The following is a 16469-nucleotide window of genomic DNA, read 5'->3' as shown; positions in this document are numbered from 1 at the left end:
AAAGAATTCAGATCTCCACCAGTGGGGGTCTTGTGGGTTAAATCATAGTGCATTCACAAAATGTACCTTTTTTTGTCTAAGAAGTGAAAGTTACAAAGATAAACTTGGTGAAGCAAGAATGGAGGATCTGTGAGCTCCAAGATGGTTATTTATGAATGAAAGAGAAAGATACCTATCTAAGCATTCAGTTTATTTTTCTTTTCTTTACCTGTGTATCTATTTGTGCTTATAATTAGATACTGACATTTCAAGCTTTCCCAAACTGAAATATACATTCAATCCAGAGATGGATTTTATAAGTGATATTTGGTGGTTGCTTTTGTATTTCAATACAAAGACGTAGCCATAAGTTAATGATATTTATATAAGTTAAGAATTATACAACATAGCCCTTGGGAATACTATGAGCTGGGTATTCACATTTTAAAAGAAAAAGAAGTCAGGGCCTTTCTTAGTTCTTCCCAGTTAGCCTGTGGAAGATGTCTGACTCAACCCTACACTGTGACTCCCAGGTAAATTCCTTTTCACTAACATATGAAAGTAGAGTAACTATTTTTTGACAAAATATTAACCATAAGTAAATCTAAACCATCATTCTAAGTATTTTATTTGACCGCAAACAACTTCTGTTTATACAAAACTGAGAACAATAAGAGAAAGTCACTAGAACAGATACATGTTCTTAATAAATCTCCATAAATCTTGCCATGAATATAAATTCAGTCACTTGCTATGATTTATTTAAGTTTAAAATTTTTAAATGTATGTATGATACTATATCATATGTATAACAATGATAGATTGTAATTGGTGATTCACACTAGCCTTCCCTTGTAAAAGATCCTTCTGGGAGCAGGTGACTTGCAATGCCTTCCTGGAGGTAGAGAGTAATTGCTGATTCTATTAACGTTAGACTGACCACGTGACTAATTTTGCCACTGTGAACCAACACAGTTACGTGAAGACACTATAAATATAATATGTTTATACCAGCTCTTACTCGTCGTCCACTTTCCTGCAGAATATTCAAGTATTATCTGGGCGCTACTCCTTTCCCTGTGTTCTGTAATAGAGACTTGTCAATCATACGGGAAATGGAGCAAAGCTGCAGCCTGAACCAATCTTAGCGCCAAGCCCAGCGACTGGCAGTAGCAAAGCTGCAGCTATCCCACAGCTACACACTGTGTGAGTGACACTCCATGCTCATTTTAGAGCCCGTCTGAATTGTGGACTTCTTCACCATCATAGCAAAGCTTAGTAATACTATCATTGTATTCCATTAAAAGAACCCTATTAAGTACTCTACTTTTTAAAAATGTTTTCTTTTGAGTCATATTTTGTCATAATAATGAGCATACAAATAATTCTAGTGCATAATTTTGTCCATTTTTTGTAAATTTTAAATATTCTATGCATTTAAAAAGTATTGAGTGATTATTGATAGGGTATCACTGCATTTTCTGATTGAGATTTTCCACTCTTTTTTCAATTATATTATTTGTAAAATAAAATAATAATCATAATAATTTATATATTGAGAACAATAAGGGGCTGCATTAAATAATGAATAAAATTTCAACAACAATAAATTTAAATACACTTAACCATCATACAAGGCTTGAACTGATAAAATTTATTAACATTTCTAAAGAAATATTGAGTTAATTTAAGAAGAGTATTGATATACTATGGATTTTCACAAGAACAGAATCCAAAAGTGAATCTACTTTTCAATCTCTGCCCAAAGAGAAAGACTACTGTAGCTGATGGATGTTCATTATTTCATTCAATAGTTCAGTCCATATTTGTGTGGAATTGAGAACATTATGCCATTTTAGCTCAAAAACCATTAAACATTAACTTTAACTTATTTGCCAATAGCTCTGATTACCATTTACACAAAATCACCTTTACAAAAGAAGCAGGAATCGCATGTAGGGCCACCTAGAGAGAGAATTCACTGTACCTATAGACATGCACATTCTGATCCTTGTGTCTGTTACTTTTTTGTTTTTTAAACAAAATAACATTGATTTTGTTTAAGGTAATACTTTTCTCAGAGAATTATTCTTAGTGGCTAATTATGAACACAGTAAATTCAGTAATGCTCTTTAAGGAGGCTATTTAAGGAGCAGGCATAGATTCATGAAGAAAACACAGAAATCTCTGTCTGCCCATATGGTCTTACAAATTCACCAGAAGAATGCTATGCTCTGAATTTACTTGAATATAGCCTATTGGCCTTCTCTTTTAGGCATTTCTGTACAATTACCATCACTGTAATTCCCATCTGTTTTGTCAGTGGAAAGATGTTTTCAATCATACAACTCTGCATCATGCAGGGAAACCTGCTAATAAAAAATATCAATGGAAATGCATTTTCCCATACTGTCGCAACCCTTCAGGGACCGAAGCAACACGCCCAAGGTCTTGATTCTTCTCTAGGCTTTATTGTCTAATCTCTCACGGCGGTTACAGCAGTTGTCCGGAAGCTCCTCTCCCTCCCGGCGGGCTCCCTTATATTCAGTCACCCAACCAATCCGGGACAGTATCATGCGTGACCTTTAAGTGGATAGGTGTCACGTGCCACTCTAAGCGGGCAGCACGAGCTGTGCATGGGTACGGAAGTCTGCTGGGCCAATCCCCAACAGGGAAGAGGGGAAAGGGTGGTGAGCAGGAAGCAGGCGCCATCTTTAGGGCATTGTCCAGCTAGAGTGGGGCTCAGCCTCGGCCATAGGCCGGGCCCCCACATCTCCCCCTTTATTGTTTTATAACCAAAGGGCTGTCGGGATCATGCCTGTCTTAGGTCGTTCGGAGTCTGCGGCATTCTTACCCGTCCTCAGGCAACAGACAGCTTAGGTCTGCGCCCTGTCTTAGGTTGATATGCGCAGCTCCCGATCTTACCCGTCCTTGACTACTGATCCAGCATAAGCCATACTCTAGGGGAGATGCCTTCCTCTAGCACTGCCATGGCCTGCAACAGGACCTTCCGTTCTCCCCGTTTCTGTTTTTGTAACAGACTTTCCTCCCAAGCAGGAGAGGCCCACAATTAGCAATATTCCTATGACACCTACACCTAACCAGGCTTTGGTGGTGTTTAACATCTTGCCTAACTGTCTGGACAAGTTGGCAGCTTTAAAAGGAATACCAGTAATACACCCCCATATAAGAATGGACACAGCCCACAGACAAAACCTCCCCCAAGAGGTCCAATTGTTCTTGAAGAAGGTTCAGTGGCCTGGGACAGACCATTCAGCGTCTCTGCCGTAGGAATGGTGATAGCGTGGCGGTGGCTGCAGCTGCAGCTCGGCTCCGCTGTCGCCTGCTGTAGGATCCACGGCAGGAGCAGAAGCAGTGCGATCATCTTGTACCTCTGCTCCGGGGTTTTCCACTCTGCGTATCAGACATTCAGGCACCCAAACGGGGTTCTGCTGGTCCTGTGGAAAAACACAAACTGAGCCTCGGGTCCAGATTATCACTGGGTCTGGGCCTTTCCACGTTACTTCCAACACATCCTTCCACAAAACTTTAGGCATGTGTTTTGGATTGGATTGTTGGCCGTGCCACTCTGCTGCACTGCAGCCATTTTTGTCCAATGTTCTAAAATCTTCTCCTATTCCCCCTTTTTGTTTATATAAGGCATTCTTGAGAGTGAGGTGGGTGCGTTCCAGTTCCACCATACCCTGACCCTGAGGGTTGTCTCTAGCTCCCTGCTGCTCTCATGACACAAAAGGATGTCATCCATATAATGATAGATGATTATCAGGGGAAACTGTTTCCTGACAGTTTGTAAGGCCTTCTTTACATACACATGGTAGGGCTATTAGCCATGCCCTGTGGCAATAAACCTTTGACAGTCTCTGGGGTGAAGCAGGATGGAGAAGAAACAGTCTTTGATATCTATCACTATTGCCTAATTGTACAGGTCCCATAAGCTCCATCTGTCTGTTCACTGCCCTGAGATTATGGAGTAATCTCCACTTGCCAGACTTTTTCCTAATTACAAAAATAGGTGTGTTCCATGGCGAGGTAGAGGGCTGGAGGTGACCAGCTGCTATCTGTTCTTGTACTAAAGTGTGGGCTGCTTCCTTCTTTTCTTTGGTGAGGGGCCACTGAGGTAGCCACACGGGCCTTTGTGACTGCCATGTTATTTCTATAGGCTGTTTTCCCTCAGTGGCCCCGAAGAAAAACCCAATCCTGGTCCTCCAGGCCCTTTGGGTGGTCTCCCTGCTAAAAGGATTGGTTGTTCTTTCCCTTGGAGATCCTTCCCTAGTCCTCTAGTGCCCGTGTACCCCTGTTTTTTCATTATGGCATTAGACTGCTCACTGTAAAAAGTCTCTGTGGTTAGTTTAACTCTGCTATTAAACCTTTTCTCTAGCTCATCCCCCGAAAGTTCCCCATCTTCATCCTCATCAGATGGCAGTCCCTGTTCAGATCCCCCTTCCGATGCCTTTGCGGAGGCACGCTCTTCTCGTACTTCCTCTAATATTTCCTCCCCCTCTTGGATGGCCTCTCGGCAGCTTGGCTTCTGTCCCTTCAGGCAATTTTTTACTCGACCCCAAATAGGGATTGTCCCTGGTGGAAGGGGCTCCCTCTTGTCTGCCCGGCGTAGGTCATCCCCCAGCCTGTGCCATAAAGGGCTGGTGATTTTTCCTTCATCTAAGAACCATGGGGCATGATTCTCTATGGTGTTCAGGAATGCCCTGGCAGTCTTTGTTTTCAAAGGGGTTTCATTAGCTCTAAGGAGCGCTTTCAGAGGTTCCTCGGCCCTAACCCTAGAGGCCTCCGTCCCCATCCTCTCTCTAAAGGGGCAAGTATCCTAGTTATGATTCAGATGGACTACGTTGCTAATTCCGCGAATCTTTGGATTTCGTCGCCGCTCTGCGAACCTTCACTGGCGCCTCCTCATTCCATATATTATAATAAACAATGTCACAAACACTAACAGGACACACACACTACACATAAACACCCACCGCAACTGCCTGCTGTCTTTTGCTCGCCGATCCACTCACCCTCCTCGGTTCCCTCTCCCGGTCTGGCCAGCCGACCGAACGGCGTCCAGCGACGTTCCTGAAGAGTTACAAGCTCTACTTCATCAGCAGGCGCCAGGGTCAGCGGATCAGGTCGCGATGAGGTTTAGCGATTCCCGGGTTTCGGCACCACTTGTCGTGACCCTTCAGGGACCGAAGCAACACGCCCAAGGTCTTGATTCTTCTCTAGGCTTTATTGTCTAATCTCTCACAGCGGTTACAGCAGTTGTCGGGAAGCTCCTCTCCCTCCCGGCCGGCTCCCTTATATTCAGTCACCCAACCAATCCAGGACAGTATCATGCGTGACCTTTAAGCGGATAGGTGTCACTCACCACTCTAAGCAGGCAGCACGAGCTGTGCACGGGTATGGAAGTCTGCTGGGCCAATCCCCAACAGGGAAGAGGGGAAAGGGTGGTGAGCAGGAAGCAGGCGCCATCTTTAGGGCATTGTCCAGCTAGAGTGGGGCTCAGCCTCGGCCATAGGCCGGGCCCCCACACCATACTCCAAAACTTTGCCTAGTACTAGTCAAACACTTTAAAGTTTGAATGCGCAGGATGCCCATTCAATTGGGTATTATCTTAAAAATGATTTCTGTACAAAGATAAGTTAGTTCAGTTATTTTACACAATATTTCTTCCAAGATTTAGGAATGCATCCTCTTGAGCATAAGGGAAGGATAGAATAACTGTCCACATATACCTGATAATCTGCAGTTTGGGTTTTAGTTGGATTTCTTTTAAATTTCCTCCAGGATGCTTAGGTAAACCAACATGAAAACAGTCAGCACTCTATAAATATTTATTGAGCATCCATTGTAGGTGTTTACTATGTTTATACTACCAGATAACCATATTGTGCAGAAACCACTGTGAAGGCACTGGTGATAGAAACTTAAATTGAGAAACAAAATGGACCATACTACAATTAAGCTTAAGAGAAATGGGTTTGGTATGAGGTGAACCTATCTGGAACCCTGGTTCTGACATTTAAATATCTTTGTAACTTTGCAAGGCACATTAGCTTTCCACATTTTAATTTCCTTAATCAGAGGATGGGATGCAATTACCTGTAATCATGAGAATAAGGATTCCAAAATGTATCTAAAATCTTCATACACAATAGCAATTAATAATTTTGAGAGTCACTTATTGGAATAAAAATCTCCCTTGCTTATTCACATATACTTACAAAAGCACTGTGTCTGTGTGTGTGTGTGTGTGTGTGTGTGTGTGTGTGTGTGTGTGTGTGTGTGTGTTATGTGTGTCAACAAAAGACAAATAACAGAATAAGGAAACAAAAGAGGCTTCATTAAGTACCATAAAAATTCAGGACAAACCTAGAATTAAATGAAGTGAGGTAGTTAATGGAAATTTTCCAGAAGTACAGTCCTAGAACATGGGAAAACATGTCTTTCAGATGAAATTATACGCATGAGTAACTCTCCATTCCAGTTTTAATAAAATGGCCATTTTATAGTGCTGTGCATTAGTAGATAATGTATAAAATAAAATAGCCATTCCATTCTTAATGGTCTTAAATAAGTTAAAGATTCCCTACTCTATTCTAATAGCATCAAAGGGAACTACTGTTTTTTAAGTTTGGAAGGGTGTGGTAATTGATGACTTCAGAGCAAAATGTACACCTCTGTCTTTGCCCAGGAGATGATTCCTACCCGTGGAATCATTGAGCATTCCTGCTTTTGGATGTATCTCAGCTTCGTTAGAGGTCATGCCTGTAGACCTGTATAATTCATCTGGTAAACATTTGAAGGAAAATATGTGAGGCTGAGAGTGATAAAAGACATCTGCAATACTTTAATTCCTCACTAATACCTTGTATTTTAAAGTGTTTAAATTCCTCTGTCAAATCAAATATGCTTCTTTTCTCCTTGAAACAGCATTGAGAGTCTAGTAAGAAAGGTATCCTGTTGCTTTTTTATGGTTTAGGGCAACCAAGACACATGATTTTGTAGATGGCCCAGCTTTACACATTTTATCCCTGGAGGAAGAGGGGTGAGAACCGATATCTCCTACTGTACAAAGTTAAAGGCCTCTCTCTGCAGGTGGAAATTAAATGTATTGCTCCTAAAGAAGAATGTCCTGAGATAGTGACTGAAATTCTGGCAACAAAACCCAATTCCCACATCCTATTTTCACTTTACAGGGAGGCAGATTCCCTTGGGCCAAGGACAGCATATTGTTCACATATTAAAGCTTTCTTCATTATTATTATAACAGCAAAGTATCTTGTGACAGAGCTATGCATGCTAATAAAGCAGTATTTTGAACAAAAATATTAAAAAATGTTATTTTCTACAGTTGTACTTGCTTTCACCCCTCCCCCAAAAAATGAAGTCTTTGGATTCTATTGCAAGCACAGTCTAAGAAATATAACTGCTTTGGTACTTCTGAAGGCACTTTTTTTCTCTTAAACATCACTGCTACCTCCAAAAAAGCTTATAGGGAAAAATAATACAAAACAGACTTAAATCTTTTAATTTTACCTTTAATTTATTATGGAGCAAGGGACACTTTTAGATACTATTCATGTATTTTCCCCAAATTAAAAATTTACTAAAACATAATTTATTAGATCTATCACTTGAATATATTTGTAGGGGAAATTCAGTTGCACACCTGATAAATTTTCTTTTTTGATTATTGAAATATAGCTGGCATACAGTATCTTACTAATTTCAAATGTACATCATAGTGATTTGATTTCTCATATATTATGCATTTTTCACAGAAGTAGAACAAAGAATCCTAAAATTTATATGGAGGCACAAAAGACCCTGAATAGCCAAAACAATCTGAAGGAAGAAGAACAAAGCTGGAGGTATCACGCTCCCTGATTTCAAATTACACTACAAAGTATAGTCATCAAAACAGTATGGTATTGGTAAGTTTTCTTTTGATCACTTGCTAATTTTCCTCCTTTTAGTAAATAAAAGAAAAGCAAATTCAGAATTTAAAAAAATGGATTTTGGAAGGTCATCTTTTATTAACATATAGAAAGATGGAAAATATTTTCACTCCTGTAATCATAAGAAATTACTGTGTTAATAAAAAAATCATATTTTCCTTTAAAACTAGTAAAGAACAGCAAAGTGAGGAAATATGAGAAATAAACTCAAATTTATTAACACTTCCTGAACTAAGCAAGGGATGGGATGTTTTTATTCTTGAAACCACGGGCAAAGTTTGGGATCTGGGCTAGAAAACGAGCAAGCATAACACACAAAAAATGGATAATGAATATTAAGAAGATGAGAACAAGGCAAACTTTTGGAATTTGGATTAGATTCTAGAGGATTCCCAGCAAATACATTATAATATTGCTATAGAGCAATTTTCTTTAATAACTTTGTGGAGTAAGCAGAGGTAGGGAGCTCAACTGGAAAGTACAAAGAAATTTGTGCTAATAAGGAGATTAAATATATTTATATGTAATATTTGTATTATACACATACATATAAGACTTTTTCAGGTCTTTGTTTCAAGATTATTCTGTTCTGCTGTATTATAATGTGGAAGACTGACCTATATATTTTTTTTTTGAGAGGGTATCTCTCATATTTATTGATCAAATGGTTGTTAACAACAATAAAATTCAGTATAGGGGGGTCAATGCTCAATGTACAATCATTAATCCATCTCAAGCCTAATTCTCGTCAGTCTCCAATCTTCTGAAGCATAACGAACAAGTTCTTACATGGTGAACGAATTCTTACATAGTGAATAAATTCTTACATGGTGAACAGTACAGAAACTTTCGGTTTTGATCACGCAATTATGACCTATAAACAATCAGGTCAAATATGAATATTCGTTTGATTTTTGTACTTGATTTGTATGTTGATCCCACATTTCTCCCTTTATTATTATTATTATTTTTATTTTTAATAAAATGCTGAAGTGGTAGGTAGATGCAAGATAAAGGTAGAAAACATAGTTTAGTGCTGTAAGAGGGCAAATGTAGATGATCAGATGATCAGGTGTGTGCCTATGGACTAAGTATTAATCCAGGCTAGACAAGGGCAGCAAAACATCCACGGATGCAGAAGATTTCTCTCAAAACAGGGGGGGTGAGGTTCTGAGCCTCACCTCTGTTGATCCCCAAATTCTCACCTGATGGCCAGACTGACCTATATTTTTTATTCTCCAGAGTTATGTGCATAAAGTTGAGGTGGTTCTTTTTTTGAATACAATATTTTGAAACAATGGATTCACAAGAAAGGAGATCTGTGTCAGGAGTTCTCATTTTGAAATAATTATAATTACAGATTGCAATTGCTTCAATAGATTTGAGATTATTAATATTTTTCCTTGCATCGTGATAGTTTTTATTTAGCCTTTTTAAAAATAATTCAAAGGAAATCATCAACAAAATGAAAAGACAACCTACAGAATATATACAATATATACAAAAGTTGAATCATTATTTTGTATGCCTGAAACTAATATAAGGTTACTTGTCAATTATATCTCAATTAAAATCAATAAGTGAAATTCAAAAGTTAATATTGAGAGATTTGAGTATAATTATTAAAGTTTATATTTTGTTAGACAAAATATACAATAAACAAATAAAAAATAACATGCTTAAAAATATTCACAATATGGATCTGCATTCATATATAAATTTTTCAAAAGCCATTTGTACATTGCGAAACATGAAAGGGGCTTAGCCTTGGGATGCTTGAATTGAAAGCTGATAAAGTCATCAAATTTTAGGTATACTGCCTTCCTTCCCTTTCGACTCTTCAATAGCATCATTTTTGCCTTAATAATTGATGCATCATTATAGCACTCTTCAGGTATGAACACTGCAAATACACTAATAAACACACCCTTTTTGTTCTCTGTTCATAGCAGAGGATATTATATGCCTTTAGTCTAATACAAGAAAAAACTAACTTTAAATTCACTTTTATTCTGCTATAACTTTCCAATATCAATGACTTATCTCTCAGGAAAGGGACTCCTTAGTGAATAACACTGACATTTTCATCAGGCTTACCAGTTGAGAAAATGTATCACATGCATCTTATTTAAAGCTAACAATGCTTCAAGGCAAACAGGCTAAATATTATTATCACCATGCTGCTAATGGGGAAAGTGACAGAAAGACATATTATTTCTAGGCAATTTATTTCCTAAGTAGAGCTCTAAGAAATATTGAGGGTTCTTATTTAAAATAAAACATGCTTCCTGTCTCTCAGGGAGATCATTGCAAACACCGTCAATACAAGTTTAAATGCTTCTCAAGAGTATGGGATTACACCACAAGGCTTCTTAGAGAATCAGTTAAATCATAAATTGATCTGGGCCAAAAGGAGAATAGAAATTGAGAAATGAGAAAGGCTTCCAGCAAGAACAATAACTTAAGCAAAAGTCTTGAGGTGTGAAATTGCAGAGTATATTCTATAAATGGAGAAATCAGTATAATGAACAGAAATGTGATAGAGCTGAAGAGGCTCAATTGCTGAATATGCTGAAAGCCTTTCTTCAAATGTATGCGGTATAATAATAAGATTTTAAACAGTGCCTTAACGGGGTCAGGTTTGTAACAGAGTAAGTGAGGTGTAAATTTGATTGAGATGACAAAAGGTTATAGATTAGGAAATAAATAAGAGATTTACAATAATCCAGGCAAAACATATAAGGACCTGAAAACTGATACTGGCACTGGGAGTTTGAAGATCATAAGTGATACTAAAAGATATTACCAAAATAGGAAGGTTAGTATTTCCTGAAAGATTGTCAAAAAAGTATGAAAGAGAGGGTATTGTGACTACAGTGTGACTGAGGAAGAGAAGCAGAAGAGGAAGTCATATTGGTAATTGGACAGAAAAGGACTTAAGGAGATTGTGAGGACTTTAGGTTTGATTTTTGTTAAACAGAAAGCCATAGAAGTCTTGATTTCAAATGGAACACAATTCGTATCATGGTTAAAGTCACTTTGGCTGGCTGTAGTGTCATGAGGTATTGTAGTAATTCAAATGAGAGAGGTTAGTGCCTGAGACCAGGCAGTAGCAGTAGAGAGGGTAGATTTAAGTATTTTAAATAAAGGGCCAATGTTTTGTGAAAGATTAGTCATAGACTTTGAGATGAAGAGGAGATTTAAAAATGAACTCCAAGCTGCTTGAAGTTTCCTTGGCAATGTTCTGTAGATTTTAGTGTTCAGGTTCTACACATTTTTCATTAAATTTATTCTTAACTTTTTATAAAAGTTATTGTAAATGGAAACTTTTCTGTCTTGCAAACTTATTAGCCATTTATTATCAAATATAAAACTAGATTTCCTCTTTCATTCTTGATACTGTTAATGTATTATTTTCTCTCCTTTATAAAACAATATAACTACATTTTTATGCTTTACCTTTGGTAAATTGTTAGATTTATCAAATTTGGTAAATTTAGTAGATTTGGTTTTATTGAATTTTTTCTTTTGGTTGATCTGTTTTTATTTGATTAATGTCTGCACCTAACTTTATTATTTTATTTCTACTGTTTGTGATTAATTTGTTCTTCATTTTCTAGGATCCTCTTCTGGGGAAATAGTTCACTGATTTTTCTTTTATTACTATTAGCTTTTTACTTTACTTTTCTTTTATTGTAACATAAATATTTAAGCTATACATTTTCATCCAATGATTGCTTTAAGAGTCTTTCACAACACAGTAGGTGTTATTTTTTTTTCACCCATAATTGATTTAGAAATCAGATATGCAGGTCTTTCTCTAAATGTTTAACTTTTGTTGATTTCTAAATTAACTTTTTGTGGTCAGAGCTCTTTCTCTCTGCAGAGTTAAATGTTCTTTAGCCTGTTGAGACTAGTTTCATGACTGGCATATATTCTATTTTAGTGCTAGTGCCTTGTGTACCTGAAAATAATGTAAATGTGTAGTCTGATGTTATGGGGTTTGGTATTCTGTAAATGTCAATTAGGCAAAGCAACTAATATATCATTCAAGTTTTCTATATCCATACTGAATTTTTTGATAAAGTGCTATATTAATTACTTCAAGGGAAAAGTTGATGTCCCTATGATTTAGATTTCTATCCCCTGTTAGCAGTGTTAGAATTTGCTCAATCTATTTTAAACCTCTGTTAGTAAGCACAAATACACTTACAATTATCATAACTTCCTAATATATTAACTTTTTATTGTTAGGAAGTACCATCTTTGTCTTAAATGCTTTTGTTTTGTTTTGCCTTATTGGTCTTAAAGTATTACAGCCACGCTTGCACTGTTCTATTTCCTATACCTGGTGTATATTTTACTACTTACTATTTTATCCATGTGTGCCATTATGTTTTAAGTACCTTTCTTATAGATAGCATGGGTTTGGGTCTTTTCTTAGGTAGTCTAACAATTTCTGCCTTTTTATTAGAGAGTTTAATCCATTTGATTTAAAGCATTTATTGATAGTGTTTTTTTCAGTTTGCTATGTTGTTTTTGTGTGTATTGTGTGTGTCCTATCTTTTTTATTGCTCAGTTTCTCTTCTATAAGGCTACATATGTGATAATAAATATTTTCAATATTCAGTTTTAATAATTTCTTATATTTCTGGCTATATCTTTTTATAATATGCTTTAGTAATTGCCCTGTGGAACATGATGTTCATTGTTAACTTATCACAACTTAGACTTAATACTGAATTATATTAATTAATCTATAGGAAATTCCCCATATATATTTCTTTTACCTTTCTATAATGCTGCTTAACATATATATTATTTTATATGTTTCAAACCCTTAATTTTGTTTCAGTAAGCCTAATTTTTTAAAGAAATTAAATTTTATATATTCCTTCATATTTACCTGCATTTTGTCTTTTCTATTCATTCATTCTTGTATGTTCAAGTTGTGATCCATTGTAATTTCAGCTGCAAAAACTCAACTTTAGAATATGTTTTGATGAAGGTATGGTAGCGATATGTTCTTCAGTATTTATTTCCTTATTTACTTATGTCTTTAAGATGGCAGAGCAACTAAAAATTTTGAATTACTTGCAATCTATTTCCCCCTTTTAATTTTTTTAGTTATATATTTCCTTTTATTTCCATGATTACTCTAGAGGTTGAAATATATATATAAACTTGAATTACATAAATAAAATATAAATTAATACATTTACCATTAACAGATAGTGCAACGAACTTAGAAAATTTTAGTTAACTAGCAAATTCTGTTTATTTTGACTTAATAAAAACGTTTGCTTTTAACCATATAACATTACTGGGGAATAAAATAGAAGAGCCAGAATCTTCCATAAACAAACTAGAACAAAACCTCTAGTTGATTAATACAAATATATGGCATGAAAGAAAAGAGAATGAAAATAGAGAAAAGGAAATTTTTATGAGAATAACACTTTGTAGCATTATTTTATTGAGTAATATGCTTTTTGCTTTAAAATTTCAGATACAGAATAAATATTTTGTTTGACAAAGTGTTACATAGTTTCTTTGAAAACTTAGAAAATGTAGATTTCAAGTTGGCAAAATAACTTCAAAAATGACTTCTAAGTCTGTGGATGTATGATTTTCTTAAAAGCAGTTAAAACAAAATACTCTTCTGCTCTTTATTTTCATTATACATATAGCAAATATTTTGATGTGTCCCTTCTTCAATTGGAAATAGAAATAAGAGAGAGAAAGAATACTACCATTTATATTGTTCAACCATAAATGGGTACTAGTAATTATTGACTGAATATCAAACAATAGGTCAAGTGCTGGAAGTGTAAAGCTTAATGAAAGCTTTAGAGTTCTCTATAGGATTTCCATTTTTATTAGGATCTAATGTGCCAAGCTGTACTATGATTTTGGTAAATATAATGAGTTCAAAAAGCCAGTGATTCAGGGGACATGACACATCTGCTCTTATAGCAACATCTTAATCCCTGTAATATCCATTTAAAATTCTAATATAACTAACTTTGAACTATGTACTACTAGTTTAAGATGCATATTAGGATGTGGAATCAAACCTGGTCCATAGGCAAAAACTTTTCATATCACAGCTACTTCTGTTAAACAGCTACTATCGTTCAACTACACGACACAAAGGATGTAAAATAAACATTCAATCAGCACCCATTCTCCTGGCAAAATCTGTTAAAATGGTTTCTTATAAGAGTTTTTTTACTTGGGTGTTATATTTGCTATCAGTCATGCATATATTGAAAGTTCATAGTGATATAAAAAGAATGGCATAGACCACAAATTGCCTGAAGAGTTGCTGATATATATAAAATTAAGATATTATATGATGGTTATTAAAAACGTCATGACTAATTTCCAAATAAGAAGTATATTGAGTTTGAAGGTAATAAAGACTATTTATTTATTTACTTACAATTTGAAGATTGTTTCTTGGAGCAGGTTAAATATAAATAGTGTTGAACAGGAGAAATAAGGTAATTCTGAGAAAGGTGGTTGAAGAAGTGCTATGTTGATAAAGAACGAGTCCCAGGTGCATTTATATGACATGCTTAAATGGGGAGCTGACAGTGAAAATACTTTTTCTCATGTATGTGATTTAGAGATTACACACGTGGAGATATAAAGTCCAATTGCCTGGACTCAAAATCTGGCTTTAACACTTTCTAGCTTTGAAAGCTCAGACAAGAAAATAAACCATCCTTCTTTTTATGTGAAAAATAGAGGAAAATGTATCTAAAAAATTCTTATAAGGAAAAAGTGAATTTAAAAATCCAACTTAGATGAATATGTATAGTAACATTTACTTCTCATTTATCTGTTTAAATAATTATAAATTGAGATGTGTCTCATTACCCTATAAAATTTATTCTTTAAAAGAATAAATTTAAATCAGATTTTTTCTGTTTTAATTAGGATATAAAAGAGTTGTGCAACCATCACTGCTATCTAAATCCGAAGTATTTTCATTATCTTAAACCCATGGGTATAATGTAGCTCTTTACTTTTTATGATAGCAGACATTGGCTAATACAATGCACATCACTAATTAGATGATGGAATTTGAGGTTATATGGAGAAATAATCATGATTGTATGGATAAAAAAGACTTACATTTACCTACATAAGCAGGGACTGCATGTGTACAGAAAAAGAGTGAACCCAAAATAATGAAATTATTGATTTCTAGAAGACCTAAATAATTTTATTACCCACTCCTGTGTTCTTCATAATGTGAGGCTCTCACAGAATCAGTGAAAGCAAGCAATGGATTTCATTTTCATCCTGGCTCAATAAATTTCATAAGAATATGTGAATAGGGAAAAATATCTGATTCCCTTCATGTCTGGAGGTGTATTTTGGAATTCATGTATATGTATACTTACAACTTCACTAGTCTGCATCAGCCAGTATATTTTTGCCAGAGGTGCAATGCTATGTGTCATTGACAGGTAATGTTGGTATTTGGTTTCTGATAACACAGGATCCCATACTTCCCACTGAAATCAGGGAGCCCACTTCAATGGCAATACTCCCAGCAGTCATACCTGGCTAACAGTGGAGAACAGCCATACAACTTACTCAAGATGTGAGTGATCCTTTTACTTATGTATTTCTCAACACCTTGCAGAAGAGAGTGTCTTCTGGGATTTCTGCAGTCCTTAGTAATTCCATCCAGGACATTAACCCATACATATTCTAGAAGTAAACTTTTGTGGACTCCAGTGACTTTCCATGACATTTGACTATGTGAATTCCTTAGTTTTCTCTGTAACTGGCAACTTATGATTCATTTTCTTTAAATCTCAGTTTGTTCATTGTCTTGGGTTGTCTTTTTTTAGGGAGGAAGGGTTTTACCATAATTTTTGAATGGATTTCATTTTTATCCTGGCTCAATAAATTTCATAAGAAAATGTGAATAGGGAAAAATATCTGATTCCCTTCATGTCTGGAGGTGTATTTTATATTGCCCTAAATTTTAATTGGTAATATGTCATTCTATTAAATTATATTAAATTACTATAATAAATTATTGAATTAATATATCCTCCTAATCCCTGGTGTTTTTACAGTCCAATATGTTAAAGTTAGATTCTTGTTTCTTTACAGATTAGCTATTTTTCCTCTCTAGAAACCTTTAGAAATAGTAAATGTTTTTAAAATGTAATTTTTCAAGAACTGAAAGGAGGCATCCACTAATAATAAATGTATGGCATAATTAATGAAAAAAAGACAAATATCGATATAATCAATATATGTGTCACATACATAATATACATGTGAGAGAATATGTATACACACACAGCATGCATACACTATATATATATATATATATGTATATGTATATAATATGATATAGAGAAACAGAAGAGATTGGCAGGGATATGAAAAAAAGTGCATGAAGGTACAAAGTGGGGTGTTAACCTAAATCCTAAATTACCTGAGAAGCATTATGGCATGTGAGCTGATCTGGGGAGAATA

The 16469-nt window shown here is 35.5% G+C and overlaps 1 long non-coding RNA gene across 1 annotated transcript in view; it reads left to right on the top strand.

Annotated features, from left to right (window-relative positions):
• The window catches only part of LOC140843502 (uncharacterized), a 58620-nt gene extending 50689 nt beyond the window's left edge, over window positions 1-7931 (top strand). The window contains exon 3 of the long non-coding RNA XR_012121331.1: window positions 7782-7931. This is a non-coding gene — a long non-coding RNA (uncharacterized lncRNA). The remainder of the gene's footprint in view (window positions 1-7781) is intronic.
• The last annotated feature ends 8538 nt before the right edge of the window (window positions 7932-16469 follow it).

This window comes from Manis javanica, chromosome 9 (assembly GCF_040802235.1).
Source record: "Manis javanica isolate MJ-LG chromosome 9, MJ_LKY, whole genome shotgun sequence".
Classification (NCBI taxonomy): Eukaryota; Metazoa; Chordata; class Mammalia; order Pholidota; family Manidae; genus Manis; species Manis javanica.
Note: the sequence above shows the minus strand (reverse complement) of the source record. Positions and strands in the feature narration are given on the sequence as shown.